Consider the following 13,096-nt stretch of genomic DNA (forward strand, 5'->3'; position numbering starts at 1 on the left):
GACAGTGGTAACCCAAGTGAACAATGTTTGCTACTTCTAACTCAGGCAATGCAGGGTTTACCTTTTTGGAATACAAAACAAGGAAGACAACCCAGCATTTTTATATATTGCTACACCACCAGTCCCAAATATATGGCAGCTCCCTGTTTTTAAGGGGTTATTATTTTTCTGTTAAAAATAATTAATGCAGAAACTTATCTTCCGTGTTTCCAGTGCAAGCATACTTCTTTCTGAGTAAAACACAATTTTTGTCAAATACCTCTCTCCAAAGGGACAACAAGTCAAATTTTGCTGGCTTTTCAAGTGACGTTTTTAAAATACACATTCTTGATAACTTGTTTTGCTCCAATTAATTTGGTATTTAAAAAAAAAAAAAAAGTAAGCAAAAAGCTGTTAATATGACAGCTGAGTACCATCACCAGGATTTAAGTTGTATATACAGATTGCATCATGCATGTTCTGAAAAGTTACATTTTGGGCAGAGAAGTGGTGCTGATTGCAGCTCTGGTCTAGCCAGTGAGACAATGACCATGTTCAAAGGTGTATGTATAATGCTGTATGTAAGCTATATACAGGAACAGATGCTGAAGACCTACCATGATGGCATTGTGGTGGATGGAATAAAAATGCATTTGTGGAGAAAAATGTTTGCTATATTACCAGGTAGTTTTACTCAGAAGACTTGCTACTTTGAAAAAAAAAATAAAACAACAAAAAACTCAAACAAACAAACAAAAAACCCCACCAAAATAAGCGCACACAAACTCTAAATAATAGTTACAAAAGGTGGAACAGCTCTCCTGGCCCATTTAAGTAAATGTACAGTTTGTACAAACAATTCTGGAAGAAAGCTTGGGGGAAATTGAGTATGGGTTTATCCTGGAGGAGGGGGGATCCCATTAAACCTGCACCCCCAACCCAGAAGAGGCCAGAGGGATAGTCAAGAGTCAGGATGCTTCTCGTCAAGGCTTCTTCCTTTCGCTGTCATTTTTCTGCACACAGGGAAAGAGGCATCAGGCTGAAGTCCCAGTCTCCTCTTTGTCAGATGCTATCATAGCACATACCAGAGGCAGACCTTGTCTTTTGTGCTAAACACAATGTCTAAATAGGAAAATCTATTCAAGCTATAAGAGCACAGGACAGTATCAGCCTCCTCCTGCCCTCCAAACTGTTTGGGCTTACTGCAGTTTTGGGTAAACTGTTCTCTTAAGAAATGTCTGGGACCAGAAATAGGACCAATGGAGGATTTGTCATGGCATGCATGTGTTTACCTCCTCTACACTCCTTTAGAGTCCACGTAGTCTTTCCTCTGACTTTCGTGGCCTCTGGATCAAGGCCCCTCTGAACACAGCAGACCCGATTTATCCAAAGTTGTGCTCCATGTTATTGCTTGTACCTGGTCAAAATCCTTGTGAAACACTGTGAGGTCAGACCAGCAGGTTTTTTTCCATCAGCTTGCAATTCACCATACAAACAGCAATGCCTAGGACAGTCAGGCTCCGCAAGTTTAAACTTATGATTCATTATTTTCTGTCATATTCATGGTAGTACAAAAATAAATGATGGAATAGCATTGTATATTTATGGGACAGCCATTTTATCAACACTAGACACTTGCAGATAGGACAACCAACAGGATAAATTTGGTTCAAATCTGTGAAAGACTTTAATATTCATTATTTGGAACAGGAAAAAAAAAAAGCCTTTTCGCAATATTTTAATAATATGGATAACATTTGGTCTGAACATGAGATCAAAAACTAGTTTGAGCTGATGTGTCTGTCTGATCCTGGAATCACGCCAACATCCAGGCTCCTGACAAAAGCTGATTGGGGCTTTTAACGAAGAGAAGGCTTTGAAACATCTCTCTGCCTGGAGTGTGCCTCCGCAAGAAGGAGTTCAGCAGGTCTGGGGGCCGTCTCCCGGCGCAGTGGGAAGCACTGGTCCTGGAGATCTGCAGACAAGCACAGGATAGCTCCAGTGTCAATCGTGAGGCTCACGCGTGGCATTAACCGGCAGCTCTGCAAACATCTCAGCTCCAGGTTTTACCACGTTAATCCTAATGGGAAGAAAGCCAAATGAGCTTCCACGGGCTCTGAATTTATGCTGTTTCCACTGGTTCTGTCTCCAAGTCTTTCGGTTCTGTTTACTGATACTTAAATAGAAATGAAAGGTTTCATTGTTTACATTCATGGTGCTTGTAACCAAATTTTGGAATAACTGAGTGTCCTACTGTCAGGAAAAACAGAGGTGATGATAGTGTACAGAAAACTTTGTGTCTATAATAGAGACAGACAGATTTTTGAAGAGTGTTTCACTGAAGGTAGGCTTCATTAATTCTCTTCCCATTATTTAAGAAGGGGCTGATCTCTTCAGAGAGTTGAATATGCACAAGTTTCATGTCATTTACTTATTGTTTTGGTTAAATTATGGACAATGTCATTTGAGAACTGCAGGTTTTCCCTGAACTTTCTCTCCTTCTCACCCCAGAATGCATTGTTTCTGTGAAATAAAATAGAGATGAAAAGTCAGTTGTGCTTAACCATTTATGAAGTATTGCAGACTCACAGACTATCTTAACTAGGCTTCAAAATGACTGCAGTGACACAAGCTCTCCAGCTCTTGGCAGTGCGTGTTGGTGGGATAATTACAAAATAAACATAGCAAAAATATTTTTGTATTGGACTCAGCTTTGCCTCTGCAGACCGGATCTTTTGATTCTCACTGCGGTGTTGTAAATCATTTGCTCCGGTAAAGCTGAATGATAAAATAAGAGCTGTGACACATATTGGTAATCTTGCGTGCTTAAATCCCGTCTTGCTTTGTTTCATGTGCGTTGGTCTTCATAATATCCTTTTCTCTTATTTCCGTCAGTGTGTGGTGTTATCTATTTATTACACATTTCTTCATTGCCCTCATGGGACGTGTCTGCATGTCAACATTAGGGTATGCAAAGCTATGTAGGTTTGGCTTTGTTTAGTTTTTATGGGTTTATGGTTTAACATTGTGGGTTTTATATATATTTATATGGCAGTTATAGAGTCATAGAAACATCAGGAGTTGGAAGAAGCTGCTGGAGGTTGTCTAGTCCAAAGCATCTGCTGAAAGCAGAAGGAAGGGCTTTGGAGCAAAGCAAAACCATGGATTCATTAACTGTTGAAGAAATCAGAATATTGGAACACATTGGTGTTTTCAGTGGCTGGTATTAGCAAGGAGATGAGCTCTTCTGATCCTGTACAGAACCTTTTTGGGGCCTGCAGTTTCATGCCTAAGTAGCAAGCACTGCAGTGGCCTAGCCTGGACACCTGAGTTGCCTTCATAAGAACACATCGAAAGGCTACGCAAGTGATTGTGTGGCTCAGGAAGGCCTGAGGTGTCACAGATGGCATTTTTGTAACTGGTTTTCCTCTCCTGAATTTGTCCAATTGCTTCTGAGCCCATTTATCATCTGCAGCGTCCTGTGGCAGGGAGTTCCGCTGCTGCATGAGGAGCTACTACACGTTGTACAGGAGGGGTTATCTGCCAAACCTGCCACCTGCTAACTCCATTTGATACCCCCTAGGTTTGCTCTAGGGAGAGACAGTCAATAACTATCTTCAGACCACTTGTTGTTTTATAGATTTCTATAAAACCTCCCTCTGTTCTGTTTTCTCCTTTCAAGCTGAGAAGTCCTAATCTAGTTAGTTATTCTTCACAGGAAAACCATTCCATGCTGTTGTTCATTCTTGTTACCCTTCTGTATTTTTTTCCTTGCTGCTATGTGCTTTTTGCGCTAGGGGAGCCATAACCACACACAGTTTTGGAGATGTAGATCCACTGTGGATTTACAGAATGGCTTGAAGGTGTTTTCCATTTTGTTCTCTGTTCCTTTCCTACTAATGTGACTTGCTGCTTTGATGACAGCTGAGCACTGAGCTACCCTCTTCACAGATCTTTATATAGCCCCAAGGTCCAATTCCCAAGCAGTAAAAGTCAATTCAGAGCCTACTATCATGTATGTAAAATTAGATATTTATTTTTTTATGTAATTAATTTTAGAATTAGCTACATTGAATTTCATCTGCCTTTTTATTGCCCAGTTGCTGTGTATTGTGAGACTCTTCTGCAACTTCCCTAGTTGTCCATCATCTTTACTATCTTGGATGCTTAATAACCTCAACAAACTCCCATCTCACGAAGCCCCCCCTTTTTTCCAGGTTTAAGTCATGCTGAACAATATAAGCTTGAGTACAAATCCCTGCATGACTCCACTGCCAACCTCCTTCCACTGTCAGAACTGGCTATTTATTTCTACCTTCTGTTTCCTGCCTTTTAATCAGTCCTTTATTCACATAACCTTACCTCTTAAACCATCACAGCATGGTTTCTTTAAGAGGCTTTGATGAAGGACTTTGGAAAACCGTTCTTGGCTGTACACCTATTTGTTGATGCCTTCTGAAGCCTCTAATAGATTTATGAGGTGTGATTTTCCCTTTATAAAACCATATTGACTCTTCCCCAAACTAACTCAAAATTATTTCTGTTCAGATAATGAATTGTCTCTCATCTGAGCCTAAGTGTCATTTGAGAACAGAGCAATCCTCCCTGTGGCATCCTTTCCCAGCTTCCAGGACTCAGCGTAGTGTAAATCGCTAAATGTACACAGAATCCAGACTTCCTGAGCCAAAACCTGTGTTCAGATCACTGTGTGACCAACTGCTACATTGTGCTACCAATGGATTTATCCTCCCTCAATTTGTCAAACTTCCTATTGAATCTTTTTTCATTCCTTGGGTTTCCACAGCAGTTCATGGCAGTGAACGGCACTGAATTCATGCTTTGCATGAGAATAGTCACGTTTATTTGCAGCCTTCACCCGGATAACTTCACTGGGCGCTCCCTGTTCCAGGAGAAGTCCATGCAGAAATGCGGGGCAATGTCACTTCAGTACCTGGGAAGGATCGTGTCACCCTGCACCCAGGAACAAACAGGTTGTGAGATAAATGGGAGGAAATGTCCTGCACGTGGGGAAGAAATCCAACTGCTGGATGTGGAAAGCCCTGCAAGGCGTTGTAAACCCTGTCGTGGGAAATGTCTGTGGTGGTGAATGGAAGAGGGACAGGGAGAAGGTTCAGACGCTGGATCATTTGGTTGCTTGTTGGCTCTGTTTTGGAATTTTTCAAGCAGCTTTCTCCAAGACACTCCCTGGTTCCCTTCACCCCAAGGACTGTTCCCGCAATGGAAGAGCCTGCACCAAGCCTGGTCCCCTCTGTCTCCAGCACTGCCCACCAGACTTTGCATGTCCCCGTCCTCCCACATGCCCTTGGGCATCCCACAGGGCAGGAAACTCACCCCCTCAGGGACATGCTGTAAAAACACCTCTCAGCTGGGCTGCAATGCAGTCCTCGCTTTATTTCGGATAACAGCCTCCCCTGCAAAATGGGATAGGTGTGTCCTAGAGCCGTAAGGATCCTGCAGCGGTCCAGGAGGGGAGCCAGGCCAGCTCCCGTGCGGTACGGCTGTGACCGATGGGACGGCTCTGAAAGGTGTGGGCACAAGTCAGGCGCTGCTGGGCTGGCCTTGCAGCTGGAGATCAGTATGCAGCCTGCTTTTATTTAGCAGTTTACAGATAGACCGTGTTGCTTCCGTTTGGCCACTGAAAGGGCATCTCTGGAGTCCTAGAGAGCTTCACAACAGAATAGGTATACCCTGCCTCTGCTTTGACTCAGGCTTTTGCATTAAGCATAGTTCACTTTGAAATCAGTCGTTCTTTTTAGTCACTTTTCTCCTAAATATACAAGGCATAAAAAGCAAAATAGCTTGGTAGGTGGAGGCCATTAATCTAATCCGCCCATCGTAAATAAAAACTGCTGACCATTAGTACATAATTAAATGGCAGTGGAAATGGATTTAGCCAAAGCTGACCAGTCAGTAAGAGAAATACCGCATTCACGTCTCAGTGACTGCAGAGTACCTGTATTTCGTGACGGGGATCAAAGCAATGCAGTATGCTTTTTTTTTGTGTGTGTGTGTGTACTCGCTGGGAAGCCACCGGCCTGCAAGAGTTGCTAGTGCCATCTCGTGGTTTTCATGCACACGAGTGTCAGCGCAAGGAGCTGCCAGCCCCGGGTGGGTGACAACCCCACAGCACCCGGTGGGTGACCCTGCGGGCCCTGACCCTCTGCCCTCCGCGCCCCACGGCTGTGCTTTATCACCCTCCCTTCCGTCACGAAGCTGGGCAGCAGAATTACCCAAGGCCTTGATGAAGATGCAACGCCTCGTTTTTGCTGCACCGGAGCTGCAGGCGAGCAAGAGGCTGCAGCCCGTGGGGCGACCGCTCAGGATGGAGCCGAGCATCTGCTGCGAACAAGCCCTTGAGCACAACGTGGGAAGCCGGCTGGCTGTCACAAAGTCCCCTATTTACTTTGATGGAAATTTTAGCCCTCCTGGTACAGAGATAATCATCTGCTAAGTCCTGCCAAGACAATGCTTCTTGTTAGGTTAGCGGTGCCACCGGAGCGCTCCGGCTCCTTAGGTGTAATGCACTCGGTGACAGGGCCTCCCAAAACTGATACAGCTTAAGAATGCAGCACATAATACCGATTTTGTAATTCCTCCTACTTCAGTGAATTAGCAGCCGTCTTTTTGTAGTTCACATGTGCTATTGCATGGACAGATATTTTTTTTTTTTTTAACTGGATTGTGATTAGGAGCAGGTGGGGTTTTTCACATGGTTTGCCATGACATGGCTGTGACTCCCACTTTTTCCTGCTCTGGGTTGGTTTTTTTGGGTCACAAGAAAGCAAAGCTTTAATTAATTACTTGGTGGGTCTGCTCATGGCTTTTGACTAGTTGCCAGCGTTCCCTTGTTGTGCCATGTAAACCCACAGAAATGCAGCCTCTGCCCTGAAGTTTCTCTCCCCGCAGTTTGCTGCCTTGCTTTCTTTTAAGAGCTGGTTGCTCTGTGGTTTTTCCCACAGGAGGGGTGAGGATGCTCGTTCCCACCCTGCCATGTTTCTGAAGACTGCGCAGAAGCTTTGAAGAAAGGCGTTTTCGGGGCTGCCTATGGCAGCCATAGGCACAGCTGCTGCTGGGGCCACCGCTGCCGCCCGCTTGGGTGGGAAATGGGGAGGCGAGAGCTGGCCGTGAGGTCGGGGGGAGCTGGGACAAGCCGAAGGGCCAGAGAGAACAGAACGGTAGGATCCAGCCGCGACCTCCCTCCTGTTCTCTATCCCCAGGCGGTGCACCAGCTGCAGGCATGCAGGGCCATGCGAGACCCCCCTCTTCAAGGCGTCGGGGGGAGATGTGGGGGTGGCGGAGGGCAGCCGCCAGCCCCAGGGACTGAGGGTGCTGAAGCTGTCAGGTTGCCAACAGAGCCCGAGCGCGGAGAGTGTTTTCCAGGTTTCCAGGACAACCTTTGCTCTGAGCTGAGGGGCTGGTTTGCTGTTTCCGCACCTTCCTTCACAGATGAGTTCCCTCGGATGCTCGCTGCCTGTCCCCACAGACCCTCCTCTTCCCTGTCCTTCCCCTCCTTCCCTTAATCTTCCCTTCTCTATTCTTTGTCTTACCCATCCAGCTCTTGTCTGCGTGGGGAGGCTCCTTGTCTGTGAGACATACCAGCTCACCGGGACGTGCCTTTTCTGATGCTGCAGTTTTCGGTAGGTGGTCCAAAGAGAACCTGGCTGCTCTCTGGAGTGACAGCTAGCTTGCAGCCTGCCACAAAAATGAATAGCATAGCAAGGTGGAACAGATTTTTGCCCCAGGCCTTCTGTGCTGATGTGTTAAGTTTGGCAGCATCATTTGGAGAAGTGAATTAATCTTATTGGAGTTGTGTACAAAAGACGGGGGGGGAGGATGTGTGAATCCATGTTGATTATTTTGAAGCCATAAACAAGTGGCATCAGAAAAGAATTTGACAACCATATGGACTTTCAGAAGTGTGAAATCTTCTGAAAATGATATGCAATCTTGTAAAGACTGTCATGAAATAAAAGACTTGAGATGTGGATGGATGAGAAGTACAGAGAGGGGACTGCAATCTGTGATACAGGAGTTAAGATTCTGGGTACAAGAAAAGAATGCTATATAGAAAAAAGTATATAAATTAATTTCAATTAAATGAAGTTACATAGGAGAATTCTCCCAAAGGTGATTGATAGGAATAAGTCAGCCCTATTTCTTATTGCTGGTTCTTAGAACTAGGCTCTTTAGGGAACTGCAGTCTCAGGGACTGAGCAAGAACTTTGCTGTGAAAATAACCACTGTTTTCCTAGGAAGCTTCACTGAAGATGCCACATGCAATCTGGATTTTGCACAGGGCAAAAACTACAGGTATAATAGAGCAGGTCCTGCTGAAGGGCACCATGCTGTTTCCACTGAGTTCAGTAACTAGTGTGAGAGTGCCAGCTTTGTCCCCTGATGTCGACCAAAAGAGTGAACATCATCACTTCTTATCCCAGAGCTTGGGAGGTGCCAGCATTGCCCCCGAGAGGCAAGTAGGAGGACAAGAAAGCAGATTTGCAAATTTTGTAACCTCGGTGTAGAACATCTCCATACACATTATATGTGTCTCTGGTGGGGACATCTCGGTGGGCCACAGGACCTGAGAGAGGAAGGTGCATGATATGAAGTCACCCACACACTGGGAAAGGAGTTAATTGCTGCTCTGCTGTCTTGGGGAAATGGAAGTTTTTGGCAGGGATAACTCATCAGGTGGGGACATGGCTGCACCACACTGCCTGAGGTCGTACCTGCGAGGAGGAAAGAAACTTGGAGAACCCTGGACTCTGTCGGGGGGACTAAGTGCCGCTCTGAGCCTCTCTACACCCTGGGTGTTTGACACCTTTCCCCTTCAAGTTATCACAGTGCACAATACTGTGAGACACAAACTGCAGCAGAAATCTATTCAGGTTTGATTTATGAATGGCTCTAATTTGCCTCTGATTTAAGCTTCTCCTTTGGCAGCAGCCCAGGTCCAGATACTGGTTTGTAATGCTCATCACACCGTGAGAGAATGGGAAAAGTGGATGAAAGGTGAAAAACTGGAAGTGGAAAACAAACCAGCTGTGCCATCCTAAAGAAGCAGGACAAAAGTAAGCTGAATGATCTATCATGAGAAAACACAGATCAGGGCAAAAGCTGGCTTTCATGTATCAATAGAGATGTATGATGGAACGAAATGTATGATGTGTGTGGAGTGGATCTGTTGGCATAAGTTTGGATATTGGCTCTGATACATCAGCAGAACTTTAGCTGTGAAGTTACTGTGGTTTGAAAAGAGGAAGATGATGTTACCTGTGGATCCTGTACTGCACATTACTGTGGCTCACCAAGGCACCGGCACAGGCTGTTCCACAAACAGCACCGGTAACAAGGTTTCGGGGGGAATATCTTCACTTTTCTTGGCCATTTCCCCCTCACCCGTAACACCCAAAGGCGTTTTCTGCTTTTCTCCAGTGTGGTTTGTATCTCAGCAGGGTACATGCTCCAGAATTGCCTACCTCTGTTTTGCTTTGCACCCAGAATGAAGAAAGCACAGAGTCTGGGACATACACAGTCCTGTAGTCTGATATTTTGGGTCACTCTCTCCGTTCTGCAATATTCCTGTTAGATCCCAATGTCTTTAAGAAGTCAGTACACACACAGAAAGGTTCACATGTATCTTAAATTCTTCCAGATGTGTCTCCTAAGTACACCCTTTCTCTTTTTCCCCTTGCCTTTCATTAGGCCATTGCAACACCCAACAATCTTTTGTTGCTTGGTGCCATGAGCACAGTCATCAGGAAATTTAATGTCTCATGGTCTCCTTCCACCACTGAATGTGGTGTTTGAAGTTAGTCTTAAGAGGGACCAGTGAGAAAGTGTCACTGATGAGAATGTGATGAAATGCATAGAGGAACATAAGGCTCTTCCGCTATTTAAAAAGGAAACTCCTGAGAATAGTTTAAGATGTCATGATCTGTATTTTCAGACTGTGGAGTGACAGGCCTAAAGAAAAGCATATCAAGACCCTCCTTATTTCTTTATTTAATGAGGTATGGGGTTTAGCTGAGGAATTTAAATGATTGACTGATAAGTATTTGGAATTCTTGAGGGTCATAAAGATCAAGGCAAATGGATCAATCTAGGATAATTAATTTTGACACTGTGACAACTGCTAGCTCTTTTTTTTCCCCCTAAACAAACGATGGATATTTTTTCTCTTCTTGAAACACTGAAGTAAAAGGAGGGTCTTGTTTTCCAAGGAACTGCAACATTAAATGCCCCCATATTTAACACGAACACTTACAGACAGATGTAGCTGTTCTATCTGTAAAAGAAAGAAAATATTGAAAAACAGCAATTTCTTAATTTCATGATTCATTCATTCATCAGCTGGTCCTTTGACGCTTTTTCTTAATTAATAGAGTTGTTACGAGACAAAGCATCAAGAGAGACACATTAAGCAAGGAGAAAAAAAATCCATTGAGAAATAAATGTTTTATATTTAATTACAACAGTCATGCAGTGAGCATATGTGCTATGCCACATCTCAAGCAGAATCAGCACATCGTCGTGTCCCTGAAGTCACCTTCGGAAAGAGCAATTAGCTTTGTAACACTTTTTCTTTTCTATTACTAGTAATGTTTCTGGTAAAACAAGATAGATAGTTTAACAGTTTAATTTTGTCTTCTTCCAGAACACAGATTTGCCATGTTTGTACAACCTCAGGGGTGAGGAATATAACAGCGCTGAGGGTCCCAGCTTGAAAGGCATCTCGGAACAAAAGTGCACAGGGAACAATTCCAGATGAACCACCAGCAGCCATCCTGTAGGTAATGGCACATGCCTTCTGCCTGGCTTCGCACAAGACCCTCAGCCACGTGCTGCCTCGGTCTCCCCAGAGAAAAAATGAGTAACACAGTGTTACTGAAACTAGGTCTAATGCAGAGCTGCTTACTAGAGAGAAACCTAAACAAAACGATATTATTCTGTTAGATGTATATTCCAGCCGACTTCACTTTAAAGGAGGGGAAGGCAGTGCATGTTTTCTGTAAGAGCTGAGCCCACATTTGAGCCGTGAAAGCTCAGCTTGGAGCCAGCGCTCTGCTCCCGCCAGACTCCAGCTGTGTCGGCAAGAGCTCAGGGCTGGATATGAAGCAGGCTGCACACTGATACAAGAGAGGGCAGCTTCCCAAAATCACTGCTATTCTGGAGATTATTTTTACTCTCTTGATCTCCAAGAGCCGCTATGGCTCAGGGACAATGCTTCAGAGTTAAGGGGGCAAAAAAAGGAAGGGGATAGCAAGCAAACAAACTTTATGCTGGAAACCAGCAGTTGTTCATGTGAGTACCTGCTCACCTACTATGGCTTGAGCTGGTTTTTGCCTCTCCTGTTTGGGGCTATCTGAAGAAAGGTAAAGCCCAGGCAGTGAATCAAGCTGTTCCCAGGGGATCAGAGGTGCTGTGGTCACCACGGTATCTGAAGAACTACCACCTAGCTCTGTGGTGAATTTGCCTAATGTTAGCCACTTCAGGACAGCAAGTTACTTTTCAGGATCCCATTTCTGGGAGATTTGTCTCTCCTGACCTTTGTTCTGCTGCTTCCTCCCTTTTTCCATCCGCAGGAACACCTGCAACAATATAGAGGAAAAAAAAAAATCAATTTTAAAGTTGTCTCCCTGAGCCATAAGGGTGATCCTGTCAGCCTGCCTTGAGATGATGCAGAAGTCTTGAGTGACCATCACAAATGAGGTAACATGATGGAGGCAACGGTCCAGCAGGGCTGAGGGTCTGTGAAGAGCCCGGAGGGAGCAGGGCAACAGGATTCCATTTTGTCCAGAACCCACCCTTCTGAGAAAAGTTTTATATCAACATATTGGCTCCCTATTCAAGTGCTGGTCTGGCCATTGCCACTGTCATGAAGCTCAAGAGCCAGAGCTGCTAATGTCCAGCATTAACAGTGGGTAGGGGTAATTTGGCTCTGTAACAAGCTTTTCTTCCCACCTTCTGTACCGAGTTTTCTCTGTTGCCTTAGCAAATAGTAGACTAGCCCTGGCAGAGCTGAGCACCATCACCTCCCGACACCAGTGGGTAGGAGGGTGCAACTGCAGATTACCCCTTGTTCCTGGGGAAATTAAATCCATGAATCACCTTCAGCTCTAACACCGCATTGCTCCTCGATCCTTGCACGCTCTTTCATACCTATAGGAGGAGAGAACTGCAGCCGCCATGGGTAAGACCCGTGTGCCAGAGCCCGAGAGAGCTGCCCAAGGCCCCAGTTTGTGGTGGGGGTGGGAGGGAGGGGGCTGGGGAACGGACACCAAACAGTGCCAGGCCGTCGCAGGAGAGGGGAAACCGGTGGCATGGGGCCAGCTGCTCACAGGGGAGTCAGGTGGATGATTTCCTGAGCTCTTCCCTGAAAAGTAGAGAGAGAAATATGCTTTGCCTCCTAGCGAGAAAAGCCCCTGGCTTATTCTTAGCCGCTAGCTCTCTCTCAAGCACAGCCGAGACGGGACCCTTCTTTCCAGGAGACTGATGGTACCCTCAGATACTCCATCGGGAGAGAAAGGATGCTCTAGCCTCAGCTGCTGCATCTCCTTGTTCAGGAACCGAATGCCAGGTCCAGGTTTGAGCTGGTAGAGACCTGCTCAGGCCTGTAAAGGATGTGTGCTAGGGCAGCTGCCTTGCTGGCAAAAGAAGAAAAGAACTGCTATAAATGCACAGATCTTTTGTAGAAAACTGTCAGCAGGAAAACAATGGTGTATGACTCGGGGGGAGACACACGCTCACAAGGAGTGTGATGGTTCATTTCTCAGCTACATCAGCCAGGCCACATTAAACTGGACACCAGCAGGAGGTGCAAACCATCCACCCTGCTGTAAATCAACCCCTCAATGCTCTCTTTTGCACTGACTTTGGCTAACTTCAGTTACCAGAGGAATATTTCCACTTGAAAAAGGATCCCAATGCCATTGTGAACATATTTATTGATCCACCTTTGGATCTTCTGCTTTCCCCCAGTCTTATACTTATGGCTGTAAACTAACCTTGGTTTTCCTCCAGCAGGATTCTTCGTCCCTGTGCCTGGCTGTCCCTTCAAGTCCGCTCAGCTGTCACTCACAGCACTCAAGGACAG

This window comes from Buteo buteo, chromosome 14, assembly GCF_964188355.1.
Source record: "Buteo buteo chromosome 14, bButBut1.hap1.1, whole genome shotgun sequence".
Taxonomy (NCBI): Eukaryota; Metazoa; Chordata; class Aves; order Accipitriformes; family Accipitridae; genus Buteo; species Buteo buteo.